Source organism: Bubalus kerabau, chromosome 5, assembly GCF_029407905.1.
Source record: "Bubalus kerabau isolate K-KA32 ecotype Philippines breed swamp buffalo chromosome 5, PCC_UOA_SB_1v2, whole genome shotgun sequence".
Classification (NCBI taxonomy): domain Eukaryota; kingdom Metazoa; phylum Chordata; class Mammalia; order Artiodactyla; family Bovidae; genus Bubalus; species Bubalus kerabau.
The window spans coordinates 54,361,185-54,375,681 of record NC_073628.1 but is presented as its reverse complement, the minus strand read 5'-3'; the positions used below and the strand labels follow the sequence as shown (position 1 = coordinate 54,375,681).

Here is a 14,497-nt window from a genome sequence, read left to right as displayed (position 1 = left end):
TTGAATTTGCCAAAGTTATTGTTAGTAACCTTGTAGAGAGCAGTCTGAGTTGGATGTATGTGTGTTTTTTGATGGGGACACTGGCCAGGTCTCTGCATGCTGAAGCTGGATGAAGGGTCAGGGCGAGCTGGGGAGACAGGAAGGGGTCAGCACAGGAGTGTGATGAGCATCAGAGGCCTTGTGTCAGGGTTGTTATGAGAGGAGAAGGAGAAATACCTTTTTAAATAAAAGCTTGGGCATGTTTAGAGCATATGTAGATGCTGACAGGAGGGACCCTATAGAGAAGGAGAATTGATGGATAGTGTGTGGTCCTGAGAGTGTCAGAGGAATAGGATGTGTAGCTCAGCTCAGGGTTGACCTGGGACACGAGTAGCAACACCTTTGTGTGAAAAGAGACTGGGAAGGGGGGATGCAGTGCAGGTGGGCTTTCTTTATTGGTGGCTCATGGAAAGGTGACAGAGTGCTGGCACCATCTGTGTTTGCTGTGTGTTAGGAGACTTTGACCTCTGCACTGAGTGAGTAGGGGTGTGTAAGGGCAAATGTTTGAAAATAGTGTGGAAATGTTTCATGTGGATGCAGAGAACCGTCACTGAGGACTGGCGGGAGGAAAAGGGGTGCTTCTGGGGGCTGGTGGAGGTACAGGGTGGGGATAATGTTGACTCTGCCCCAGCACTGGGTGCAGCAAAGGCGAAGCAGTGCACACCTTTCTGGCTGGTGATTTACTGGATGGGTGATACATCTGAAGGTCAGTGATGATGGGAGTTGGGAGTGGAGTTGACAGGTGAGGTTACTCGAGCTCAGAAAGGAGGAGTGACGTACCTGCGGCTGAAGTACTTTGGACAGCCAGAAATCTGTCTCCTGACAGTCAGGTCAGTTGCTTTTCTCCACACCACCCTGCCTTTGTGAGAACAAGAACTTCTGACTGAAACAGATTCTCAATTTCCCTGTATTCTTGGTGGTTAATAGTCCCAGCACATTCATTAATGAGGTTGAGTATGAGTGTTTTCTTTAACAAAGTAATCCTGTGACTTCTGTGAATGTTCTGTAAAGAATCTTGGACATTTTTAAAGCTGTTTGAGAAAGATGTTGGGGTTCTTTGTAGTAAATACTAGGGATTCAAAGATCGAAGACAGCCTAGGAAGAGTGGAGCAAGTATTAGTAGCCTAGAAATCTGTGTGAACAATAAGGACCCCAAGATGTACTTTAAATACTGCCCTCAGAGGAGGACTTTAAAAATGAGAATTTTTCCATGATGTTTCATATAAAATTGTTGGTGTCACCAGTTCACTTGGAACAATCGTCTCGAAGAAGGTCAGTTTTGATCAGAGACTGAAGAGATGGGCTAAGGGTGCTGCTCAGAAATGTGTTGGCATGTCCGGATATCCATGAGTTTAGAGAGACCACACTTGAGCCTGCAGGTAGGAGTAAGGTGCTTGGTTGTCATTGTTTTCAAAGGCCAAACTTCTTGATGCACCAGATGGTCTGTATTGAAAGTTTTACTGATCCTGTAAGGGGCATGAGAATAGGCTAGCCTTGAAAGCAAAGTCAAAATATAACTGAAATTAGGGATTGGCATGAATGAAATCTGAAAATCGTCTCATTTTGTAGTAAATATTGGTTGTATGTTGTCTGTATATCTATTGAAGGTGGATGGGGAAGAGGACAGTTAGAAACATGGGTCACAGGACACAGTGCAGAAAACCTTTCTTTCTAGTTTTCTATTACAAATGCAGCCAATATTTACTAAAATGGGAGGGGAGCTTCAGATTCCAAATAGATGGCAGTGGAAGCAAAGGCAAGATCCGAGGAGAAATCCTGCATGACTTAACTTAGATGCCAATCTTGAGTTGCTGCTGCTGCTGCTGCATTGCTTCAGTCGTGTCCGACTCTGTGCAACCCCATAGACGGCAGCCAACCAGGCTTCCCCTCCCTGGGATTCTCCAGGCAAGAACACTGGAGTGGGTTGCCATTTCCTTCTCCAGTGCATGAAAGTGAAAAGTGAAAGTGAAGTCACTCAGTCGTATCCGACTCTAGCGACCCCATGAACTGCAGCCTACCAGGCTCCTCCGTCCATGGGATTTTCTAGGCAAAACTACTGGAGTGGGGTGCCATTGCCTTCTCCGAATCTTGAGTTAATGCTTTGCAAACAGGAGCTGTTCAGGAGACAGGCTCTGTGATTCCTGCACCTAGTGGCAGAGGGTCTTTGAGGGGCCCTGTTGGTGCATCCACCACCCTTCTGCCCAGGTGTCAGTTACAAAACTGAAATACAGTGGTCTTCGTATGCTGACTGATTTCACAGTATTTGGGAAAAGTATGTGCTGAAGTTTGTTATCTAATAAGACAAAAGTTACACTCACAGAGGATATATTGACTTGATTTAAAAATCTGCCAATTTATTGGGTGCTCATTTGATAGTGTAATTTCAGTTGACAACTGCAATGGGCACATCCTTTAAAGCAGTATCATGGGACTTCCCTGGTGGTCCAGTGGCTAGGACTCTGTGCTTCCACTGCAGGGGGCCTGGTTTTGATCCCTCATTAGGGAACTAAGATCCACATGCAGTGCAGCATGGCCAAAGAAAGAATTGTATCCTGACAAAGCAGAAGTTTGAGACTCGCTGTGGGTATCAGCAGTGAGGGCCCACAGGTGGGTGATACTTTCCTCAGTGTGAGCAGGAAAGCATGGGAGGGATGATTAGGTCCACAGCAAATGCAGGTTGAGTGAGTTCACATGGTCTCGTTGGTTGCCCCTGTCCAGGTGTTAGGATTGAGGAGATTCAGGGAACTGGGACTTATTTCTTGTTCTTGATGCCATGAGACACCTCCTGTAGATGATCTGTAGCTTTGAGGCTTGTGGTAACAAAACTAAGTTGTTTCCATACTTGAGCACTTCTGTGTTTTGCAGAATAAGTAAATAAGTACGCCAGTAGCAGTTAAGGGGGAAACTGAAAGTGGTCTCAGGTCCCCTATCTTTGTCATCAGGGAGCTTTTTTTCCATTTTTTTAAAAAGTGTTTATTTTCACAGTGCCTCCCCCAAAGTAGACCTTGCCCAAAAAGGGAAAGTGGAAGCATTAGTCACTCAGTCGTGCTGATTCTTTGTGACCCATGGACTGTAGCCTGCCAGAGTCCTCTGTCCATGGTATTCTCCAGGCAAAAATACTGGAGTGGGTTGTTACTTCCTTCTCCAGGGTATCTTCCCCAGGGATCAAACCCGTGTTTCCTGGGTTGCAGGCAGGTTTTTTAGGATCTGAGCCACCAAGTAGGCCTCAATGAATTACGTTTTTACAGCAACATCATTAACAGCAAAAACCTATGAAAAGCAGCCAGCATGTTGAAGGGCCAAGCACTCTACTCAGTGTTTAACAGGGATCTCTTCAGTTCAGTCGGAGAAGGCAATGGCACCCCACTCCAGTACTCTTGCCTGGAAAACCGCATGGACCGAGGAGCCTGGTGGGCTGCAGTCCATGGGGGCGCTAAGTCAGACACGACTGAGCAACTTCACTTTCACTTTTCACTTTCATGCACTGGAGAAGGAAATGGCAACCCACTTCAGTGTTCTTGCCTGGAGAATCCCAGGGACGGGGGAGCCTGGGGGGCTGCAGTCCATGGGGTTGCACAGAGTCGGACATGACTGAAGCGACTTAGCAGCAGCAGCAGCTTCAGTTCAGTTCAGTTCAGTTGCTAAGTCATGTCCGACTCTTTGCAACCACATGAATCACAGCACGCCAGGCCTCCCTGTCCATCATCAACTCCCGGAGTTCACTCAGACTCACGTCCATCGAGTCAGTGATGCCATCCGGCCATCTCATCCTCTGTCGTCCCCTTCTCCTCCTGCCCCCAATCCATCTCAGCATCAGAGTCTTTTCCAGTGAGTCAACTCTTTGCATGAGGTGGCCAAAGTACTGGAGTTTCAGCTGTAGCATCATTCCTTCAAAGAAATCCTAGGGCTGATCTTCAGAATGGACTGGTTGGATCTCCTTGCAGTCCAAGGGACTCTCAAGAGTCTTCTCCAACACCACACTTCAAAAGCATCAATTCTTCAGTGCTCAGTTTTCTTCACAGTCCAACTCTCACATCCATACATGACTACTGGAAAAACCATAGCCTTGTCTAGATGGACCTTTGTTGGCAAAGTAATGTCTCTGCTTTTGAATATGCTGTCTAGGTTGGTCATAACATTCCTTCCAAGGAGTAAGCGTTTTTAATTTCATGGCTGCAGTCACCATCTGCAGTGATTTTGGAGCCCCAAAAATAAAGTCTGACACTGTTTCCACTCTTTCCCATCTATTTCCCATGAAGTGATGGGACCGGATGCCATGATCTTCATTTTCTGAATGTTGAGCTTTAAGCCAACTTTTTCACTCTCCACTTTCACTTTCATCAAGAGGCTTTTTAATTCCTCTTCACTTTCTGCCATAAGGGTGGTGTCATCTGCATATCTGAGGTTATTGATATTTCTCCCTGCAATCTTGATTCCAGCTTGTGCTTCTTCCAGCCCATCGTTTCTCATGATGTACTCTGCATAGAAGTTAAATAAACAGGGTGACAATATATAGCCTTGACGTACTCCTTTTCCTATTTGGAACCAGTCTGTTGTTCCATGTCCAGTTCTAACTGTTGCTATCTGACCTGCATATAGGTTTCTCAAGAGGCAGGTCATGTGGTCTTAAATTGATTAATTTAAATTTAAACCATTTGTTTATTTAATCCTACTTCCATTTTATGATGTGAAAACTGAAACTTAGTGCCACTTGGCAAGTCACATAGTTTTATGAGCAGCAGGTGGAATCCAAACCCAGGAAAGCTGACTCCACATCTTGTGCCTCGTCTTCACCTCCTACAGCTGACCTGTTGCCAAAGCTGTTGATTCAGAGACACTGCTGCCCCTCACACAGGTGGGGGCAAAGGCCTCCAACCACTACCCCTCCTTAGTAGAGCATCCTCCTGTAAGTTATGGGTATCCATCAGCCTGAAGCCATGGTTCTATGTGGAGCATGTTGTTCTGCAGTGTTTACTACTGAACAAAATCCATGTGTAAGTGGACCTGCACCATTCTGACCTGAGTTGTTCAAGGGTCAGCTTTCTCTTTAGAAACTTGGTCCTCATTTCTCTTTCTTGTCATCACTCTGGTGCAGCTCATTTAAGCCTCTTACTTGGCTTCCATGGTCCCCTTCTGCCCCTCAGCTCCTTCCCCACAGATGAGCGATCCTGTCACACCTGCTGAAGCTGCTCACCCTCACCTGGGGTGACACCAGAGCCCTTACTCACACCTGCACGGTCCCTTCAGTGACTTCCTGGTTGGGGCTGTAGTCTCATCTGTTACTCCTCTATGACACATTATTATGTTGCCTAGAGAGCTTCCTAAGATTCTAACCTGGCCCCTGCTCTTGGAAAGTTCAATTGGCTGGGCCTGAGGTTGACTTGTGGAAATAGGGGTTTTGATCAGCCAGCTTTGGGAAGGCTTGCTCTACAAAATCTGTTCTGTGAAAATTAGTTGCTGCTTCTCTATAGAAGGTGCTTTGCTTTTTTTTCTTAACTCCAAGGAGTTCCTACCTTTGAATTCTCATGAGGTTGAGCTCAGCTGATGAGGGCTGCTGCTGCTGCTGCTGCTAAGTCGCTTCAGTCTTGTCTGACTCTGTGCAACCCCATAGATGGCAGCCCACTAGGCTTCCCCATCCCTGGGATTCTCCAGGCAAGAACACTGGAGTGGGTTGCCATTTCCTTCTCCAATGCATGCAAGTGAAAAGTGAAAGTGAAGTCGCTCAGTCGTGTCCGACTCTTCACGACTCCATGGGCCGCAGCCCACCAGGCTCATCCATCTATGGGATTTTCCAGGCAAGAGTACTGGAGTGGGCTGCCATCGCCTTCTCCAATGAGGGCTGCTGGGCTAACACAAACTTAATGACCCAGGCTCTTTCCCAGATGGCTCATTAAGGCTTTGGTTCACTTTCTGTGACATTGAGAAACTGCTTATCTGAGAGAGATGAAGCTGGTCTCCAGGTGGTTGATGGAATCTTCAGTGTAGCTAATGCCATCTCTTAATTCCTTACAGGAACTTTCTCTGTTCAATTCTTTCATTGCTCTTATTTGAAAAAAGTTGAGAAGTAAAATGCAGATATTCAGACCTGGAAGTATAACTCTGAATAAATCCCTATCTTAAAAAAAAAAATAATTAAATTTAATCTAATTTAGTATTTATTGCAGTCCATGGGGTCACTAGAAGTCAGACACGACTGAGTGACTTCACTTTCACTTTTCACCTTCATGCATTGGAGAAGGAAATGGCAACCCACTCCAGTGTTCTTGCCTGGAGAATCTCAGGGATGGTGGAGCCTGGTGGGCTGCCGTCTCTGGGGTCGCACAACGTTGGACATGATTGAAGTGACTTAGCAGCAGCAGCAAAGCCTAATTCTGATTTTCCTTCCTTTATATATTTATATGCATGTTCTTTTGAATTTTACTTTGAAGTATAAGGGATCGTGGAACATTGAAGTTACAGAATATGAAGATTGAGAATAAAATAATTATTTGTGAGTTTGTCAAAATTTCAAACAATCTTAGAGAGAAAAATTTTAAACCTTTTCAGTAATCTTGTCTACAGGGTATGTATTCTAGATTAAGAAGTTATGTAATTCATGCACAGATATAAAGTTGTTTTTTACAGATTAATTTTTATAGATGTTTTTATCTACTATTATCACATACTCAGTATTTCTGGGGGCTTCCCAGGTAGCACAATGGTACACAATCCACCTGCCAGTGTAGGAAATGCGAGAGATGTGGGTTTAATCCCTGGGTCAGGAAGATCCCCTGGAGTAGGAAATGGCAACCTGCTCCAGTATTCTTGCCTGGAAAATTCCATGGATGGAGGAGCCTTGTGGGCTACAGTTCATGGGGTTGCAAAGAGACACGACTGAGTGACTGAGCATGCGTGTACACACACACAAAATATTGCTGGTTTGATTTATAAGCGATTTAATTGTTCCACATAAATATGTATGCATAGAATTCAGCAAGGTATAAGGTATTATAAATGTTAGAGTCTTCCATATCTTTGTTCTGTTAAGGCCAAGCATTTTACCGCATTTATTCTATTGTGGTGATGATTTTTATTCTCCTATTTGTGTGGAAGAGAAACAAGGTTGCAGGTCTTCTTGGCAAGTCTCTATGCTGGGTAAATATAGCAACTGAGGTGCTAAATTCCAGTCAAAAATAGAACACAGCTTCATTTTGAAAGTGCCTTCCCATTCATGCCCAGCCATCCTAGTGTCACATGTATAGCTTTGCCCTCTTCTGGTGATTTTAAACTATGGAAGGAAATTGCCAGAACAGAATTGCAGTAGGAAATGGCAGCTCACTCCAGCACTCTTGCTTGGAAAATCCCATGGACGGAGGAGCCTGGTAGGCTACAATCCATGGGGTCACAGAGAGTTGGACATGACTGAGAGACTTCACTTTCACTTTCATTTCAAAAACATAAGGGTGAGGGCTACCCTATGAGCAGTTAACAAGCTGCCTATAATTTATAGTGAACTCAGTGTCTGCAGTTCAACCAGCTGGTCAAGCTGCAGTACTGACTGTTGAGAAAAATCCCTGTGTAAGTGCACCCCTGCAGTTCAAACTCTTGTTGTTTCAAGGGTCAGCAGTGGCTACACATTTTAAAATTTTGGCACCGCAAAATACATTGACTAAAAAATTAATTGTAGTCATTTTAATTTTTTTAATTTAAAATAAAAGAGAGAAAATAATTTAAATTAGAAAGAAATGAAAGCTGCTTTCTACATTGCTCAAAAAAAGTGTCATTGTAGTTTTCTTTCTCCAAGTACTGATGAAAACAAATACAGAATAGTTCAAGTTGCAGTCATATTAGGGAAAATAATCCAGTATTTTGAATGATGATATTGATGAAGATAAAGGATTTTTTTGTACTCTTCTGACTGAGCACTTTCTCGGTTCAAGCTCAGGACCACTCCCTTCAGTTGAATTTTCAGTTAAAAGACACCTTCCTTTTTAGAGACAACAGTTTTTATTACATTGAATTTGCTGAGCAGTATATCTCCTTTAGCTAAAGGATTAACTTGTGTTAAAATATTCTTTCACTTTTAAGGATTTGTACAAAATTTTGTGAAGGAGCTTGTATTAAGATATGAAGATCATGGATGCTTACAGATATGGTGGGCTACAAATCAGATGTAGTGAACACAGAGGGTTGGTGGGCACTGGTTAACTGCTTCTGTACTTAGCAGTAAATGACCGGTGATCAGACAAGACATCAGGCCATCCCATGTTCTCCTCAGATATGAGCAAAAAGCGATGTCTGAGCATGAGGAGAGTTTCACAAGATTAAGACCAAACAAATACCATTAAGACACCTCCTGCTCAGAATCTTGTTGGATCATAACTTTAACTGACATCACACTGACATTTAATAATAATTTGAGATTGAAATCCAGCTAAAGAGCACTGAGCTAGGGGGTGAAAACTGACTTTGTTTCTAAACTCTGTTTCTAGTTGTTTTACCTCACTAGTACAATGAAGTCCTGCAAATAACAGTAACTTTTGTGGCATCCTTACTTTGCCAAGGATTTTACATGCCATTTGATTTTATAACACCTTCTAACTCCCTGGGAGCTATTACTATTGTCTATTTTAGAGAGAAGGGAGCCTGGTCATTGCAATTAGCAGGATATGGTCCCCATCTAAGTCTGTTGAACTCTGAAATGCCTCCTCTTGACTACTGTGTCTGTTGTGCAGAGGCCATTGAGTGTTTTAGAATCTTCACGGTCTATGGACACAAATATGTTAGTGTCTCACAAGTATGAAGTTGAAGTGAAAGTCGCCCAGTTGTGTCCAATTCTTTGTGACCCCATGGACTATACAGTCCACGGAATTCTCCAGGCCAGGAGTGGGTAGCTTTTCCCTTCTCCAGGGGATCTTCCCAACCCAGGGATCGAACCCAGGTCCCCTGCTGTCAGAAAGCATTTAACAGGAGGCTTCCAGTGTGCTGTTTTGGATCTGTCAGGAATCCTCTGTTCCTTATTAATTCCTGAATATTCAGGAATTAAGAGGAGAGGCAAGCCTCTCCGGGGCTGAGGGATCCAGGCCTTGCCTTCATTAGTTTTTCAATATGGTGATAAGTACCCTCTTCCTTCTTGTGAACCATACCATAAAAGTGATTGTTTACAACTCTCTCTCTCTTTAATATGGATCACCTATGTTTTGTAAGTCTGGAATTTTAATCTTTATCTTTGCTGAGAATAACTACAGTATATATGCCCACACCAGGTTGATTAAAACACCTTTGCTCCATCAGAGCTTGGGTCCCTGTGTCTTTCTCTCTCTCTCTCTCTCTCTCTCTCTCTATTTCTGGCTGATTTCCTGGAATGCGAAAGCCAGCTACATAACACAGGAAATATTAGCCTTTTTCCTTCTTTCACTTTCTCATCATGGACTCCGGACCACCAGGTTCTGGTCCATTAAAGGACCTCAACATCCTGCATTACGGGTGGATTCTTTACCAGCTGAGCCACAAGGAAAGCCCAAGAATACTGGAGTGCGATACTATCCCTTCCCCAGTGGATCTTCCTGACCCAGGAATTGAACCAGGGTTTCCTGCATTGCAGACAGATTCTTTACCAGCTGAGCTATGAGGGAAGCCCATACATCTCACAAGTGTCAGATCAGATCAGATCAGTTGCTCAGTCATGTCCGACTCTTTGCGACCCCATGAATCGCAGCACGCCAGGCCTCCCTGTCCATCACCAACTCCCGGAGTTCACTCAGACTCATGTCCATTGAGTCGGTGATGCCATCCAGACATCTCATCCTCTGTCGTCCCCTTCTCCTCCTGCCCCCAATCCCTCCCAGCATCAGAGTCTTTTCCAATGAGTCAACACTTCACATGAGGTGGCCAAAGTACTGGAGTTTCAGCTTCAGCATCATTCCCTCCAAAGAAATCCCAGGGCTGATCTCCTTCAGAATGCACTGGTTGGATCTCCTTGCAGTCCAAAGGACTCTCAAGAGTCTTCTCCAACACCACAGTTCAAAAGCATCAATTCTTTGGCTCAGCCTTCTTCACAGTCCAACTCTCACATCCATACATGACCACAGCAAAAACCATAGCCTTGACTAGTCGAACCTTTGTTGGCAAAGTAGTCTTTGCTTTTGAATATGCTATCTAGGTTGGTCATAACTTTCCTTCCAAGGAGTAAGCGTCTTTTAATTTCATGGCTTCAGTCACCATCTGCAGTGATTCTGGAGCCCAGACAAATAAAGTCTGACACTGTTTCCACTGTTTCCCATCTATTTCCCATGAAGTGATGGGACCAGACGCCATGATCTTCGTTTTCTGAATGTTGAGCTTTAAGCCAACTTTTTCACTCTCTACTTTTACTTTCATCAAGAGGCTTTTTAGTTCCTCTTCACTTTCTGCCATAAGGGTGGTGTTATCTGCATATCTGAGGTTATTGATATTTCTCCCGGGTGGTCTAAAGCATATGCACAGCTTCTAACAGGACCCTTCCTATGTTAACAACTTGGTGTTTATTTTTATTATTTTTTAAATGTTATTCATTTATTTTTGTTTGTGCTGGGTCTTTGCTTTGAGAGGGATTTTTTTTCTAGTTGTGGCAAGTGGGGGCTTCTCTCTAGTTGTGGTGTGTGAGCTTCTCATTGTATTGGCTTCTTTTATTGCAGAGCAAGGGCTTTTGAACTTGCAGGCTTCAGCAGAGCTTGGGCTCAGTAGTTGTGGCACATGGGCTTAGTTACCCCACAGCATGTGGAACCTTCTTGGACCAGGGATTGAACCCATGTCCCCTGTTGGCAGATTCTTAACCACCAGGGAAGTCCAAATCCTTGGTCTTTAGAAGTGGCTGCTTAGGGCCTCTGTTTTGTGTAACTGTGTTTGCACTCTGGAGAGTAGCTTGTCTCAGAAATGATGCTTATAGCTGTGGTCATAGTGGCAGCTCTGACCACTAATCATCCCATCAGTCTCCCTGGAAGCACCATCCAGGCACCTTGTCTGTAAGAAGTAGAGCTTGTCATGGATTTTTACCTGGCTTCCCAATGGCCGCAGGTGGTTGGTAACGCATTTTAAGGCTGAGTCTTTATATTAGCTTCTGTTTCTGTGAAAGAGACTCATCAGCAGCTGTAACAAATGTGTGATTGATACTTCTCTTTGGTCTGTATTTTCCTGGAGCAAATTGTCAAAACTCACCTTCTGCGAATACCTTCGAGAAAGCATAGGCTCCAATATGGGAAGCCTGGATTTCGAGGGAGGGGCATCCTGTCCAGAAAACTCAGGAATGCAGTTTTCCATAGTACTTCCGTCTAGTAAAGAACGTTGCATTTGGATGTTCTCACCTTAGCTTGGCATTGTGTGGGTTGGTCATTCAGTCGTGCCCTACTCTTCTTGACCGCAGGGACTGTAGCCCTCCAGGCTCCTCTGTCCATGGAATTCTCTAGGCAAGAATACTGGAGTGGGTTGCCATTCCCTTCTCCAGGGGATCTTCCCGACCCAGGGATCAAACCCAGGTCTCCTGCATTGCAGGCAGATTCTTTACTGTCTGAGCCATGAGGGAGGCCCCTGGCTTGGTGTTGGTCAGTATCTAATTATGAGACTGGATTGCTAATGAGCAGTGCTCTGCCCCTCCCTAAGCAGGACTCTGTGGTCCCAGCAGAGGGACCAAGGATGCTGTTTCCAGGGAGCCCTGGCTCTCAGCCCTCTTTGCTTGTTCCTTCTCCTGGGTGGCTACCTCCAAGGGCCCTGACATTGATAGCATATACATCACACTCCCTTCCATCTAATTCAGTCTTGGTCTCTCCCCCAGGCTCTGATTAAACCAGTGTGTCCTTCTCTGGGCCCTTTTATTACTCTGAGCTATTATTCCTCCCACCCCACTGATTTTTTTTTACTTCTACCTTTAACTTAAAGTTGGTTTCTTTTTATCAGTTCATAGTTGTTTGAAATCCCACCAAAAAAAGATACACCATGTCCACGGGCAAAGGAGAACCCCCAACAAGATGGCAGGAGGGGTGAAATCATGTTTAGAATCAAACCCCATAACTGCCAGAGATGCTTGGAGGGCTCAGACAAAACCTTTTGTGTACCAGGATCCAGAGACCCCACAAGAGACTGGGGTCCCTGGCTTTGAGTGTCTGAGTGTCTCCTGCAGAAGCACGGGTCAGCAGTGGCCTGCTTCAGGGACAGGGGCTCTGACTGCAGCAGACCTGGGAGGTGTGGTGTGTGAGCCCCACCACAGAGCCACTGAGTAGACAACCCACAAACTGGAGAACAATTGTCCCAAAGAAGTTCTCACACTGTTGTGAAAGTTCTAGGGCCTGCAACAGATTTCCTAACCTTGAGATCCAGAAAAGGGACTGAGAACCCCGGAGAATTTGATTTTGAAGGCCAGTGGGATTTGATTACAGAACTTACAGGGGACTGGGGAAACAGACTCTTAGAAAGCACAAACAGAACCTTGTGTGCACTGGGACCCAGGAGAAAGGAGCAGTGACTCTACAAGAGACTGAGCCACACTTGCCTGTGAGTGTCCAGGAGTCTCGGGCAGAGGTCAACACTGACCTGCCATGGGGTCAGGGGCATTGAATACAACAGTGCCTGCATAAGTCCTTTTGAAGGAGGTTGCTGCCATAACCCCTACCATAGTTTGACCTCAGGCTAAACTACAGGGAGGAAACACAGCCCCACCCATCAACAGAACATTGGATTAAAGATTTATTGAGCATAGCCCTGCCCATCAGACCAAGACCCAGATTCCCCCACATCCAGTCCCTCCCATCAGGAAGCTTTTACAAGCCTCTTATCTTTATCCATCAGAGGGCAGGCAGAATGGAAACCGCAATTACAGAAAACTAACCAAACTGATCACTTGGCTCACAGCCTTGTCTAACCCAGTGAAACTATGAGCCATGTCATGTAGGGTCACCAAGATGGACAAGTCAAGGTGGTGAGTTCTGACAAAAAACATGGTCCACTGGAGAAGGGAATGGCAAACTACTTCAGTATTCTTACCTTGAGAACCCCATGAACAGTGTGAAAAGGTTAAAAGATATGACACTGAAAGATGAACACCCCAAGTCGGTAGGTGCCCAATATGCTACTAGAGAAGAGGGGAGAAATAGCTCCAAAAAGAATGAAGAGGCTGAGCTAAAGTGGAAACAATGTCCAGTTGTAGATGTGACTGGTGATGGAAGTAAAGTCCAGTTCTTTAAATAACACTATTGCATAGGAACCTGGAAGGTTAGGTTCATGAATCAAGCTAAATTGTGAGTTGTCAAACAGGAGACGGCAAGAGTGAGCATCAACATTTTAGGAATCAAACTAAAATGCACTGGAATGGGCTAATTTGAGGTAGGAAGGGAGGTTCAGGATTGGGAACATGTGTACACCTGTGGCGGATACATGTGAATGTCTGGCAAAACCAATACAATATTGTAAAGTAAAAAAAAAAAAAAATCAGATGACCATTATATCAACTACAGCAGGAAAGAATCCCTTGGAAGAAATGGAGTAGCCCTCATAGTCAACACAAAGTGCAGTACTTGGGTGCAATCTCAAAAACGACAGAAAGGTCTCTGTTCATTTCCAAGGCAAATCTTTGAATATCACATTAATCCAAGTCTATGCCCCCAAACACTAATGCTGAAGAAGCTGAACAGTTCTGTGATAACCTACAAGACCTTCTAGAACTCACACTAAAAAAAAAAAAAAAAAAAAAAAAAGAGGTCTTTTTCATCATAGGAGACTGGAATGCAAAAATAGGAAGTCAAGAGATACCTGGAGTAACAGGCAACTTTCGTCTTGGAGTACAAAATGAAGAGGGCAAAGGCTAACAGTTTTGCCAAGAGAACACACTGATCATAGAAAACACCCTCTTTCAACAACCAAGAGATGACTCTACACATGAACATTACTAGATGGTCAATACTGAAATCAGATTGATTACATTCTTTACAGCTGAAGATGGAGAAGTTCTATACAGTCAGCAAACAAAAAAAAAAAAAAAAAAAGGAAAAGAATAGAAAAAAAGACTGTGGCTAAGATCATGAACTCCTTATTGCCAAATTCAGACTTAAAATAAAAAAAGTAGGGAAATCCACTAGACCATTCAGGTATGACCTACATCAAATCCCTTACGATTATACAGTGGAAGTGACAAACAGATTCAATGGATTAAATCTGATCGACAGAATGCCTGAAGAACTATAGACGGAGGTTCATGACTGTACAGGAGACAGTGATCAAGACCATCCCCAAGAAAAAGAAATGCAAAAAGGAAAAATGGTTGTCTGATCAGGCCTTACAAATAGCTGAGAAAAGAAGAGTAGTGAAAGGCAAAAGAGAAAAAGATATATCCATCTGAATGCAGAGTTCCAAAGAATAGCAAGGAGAGATAAGAAAGCCTTCCTAGGGATCAATGCAAAGAAATAGAGGAAAACAATAGAATGCGAAAGACAAGAGATCTTCAAGAAAATTA

At 44.2% G+C, this 14,497-nt stretch overlaps 1 protein-coding gene across 1 annotated transcript in view; it reads left to right on the top strand.

Annotated features, from left to right (window-relative positions):
* The first annotated feature begins 680 nt into the window (after nucleotides 1-680).
* Nucleotides 681-14,497, top strand: part of LOC129652735 (ankyrin repeat domain-containing protein 30A) — a 141,991-nt gene continuing 128,174 nt past the window's right edge. Inside the window, exon 1 of the mRNA XM_055581665.1 lies at nucleotides 681-869. The gene's annotated coding sequence lies outside the window, so the exon portion shown is untranslated. The remainder of the gene's footprint in view (nucleotides 870-14,497) is intronic.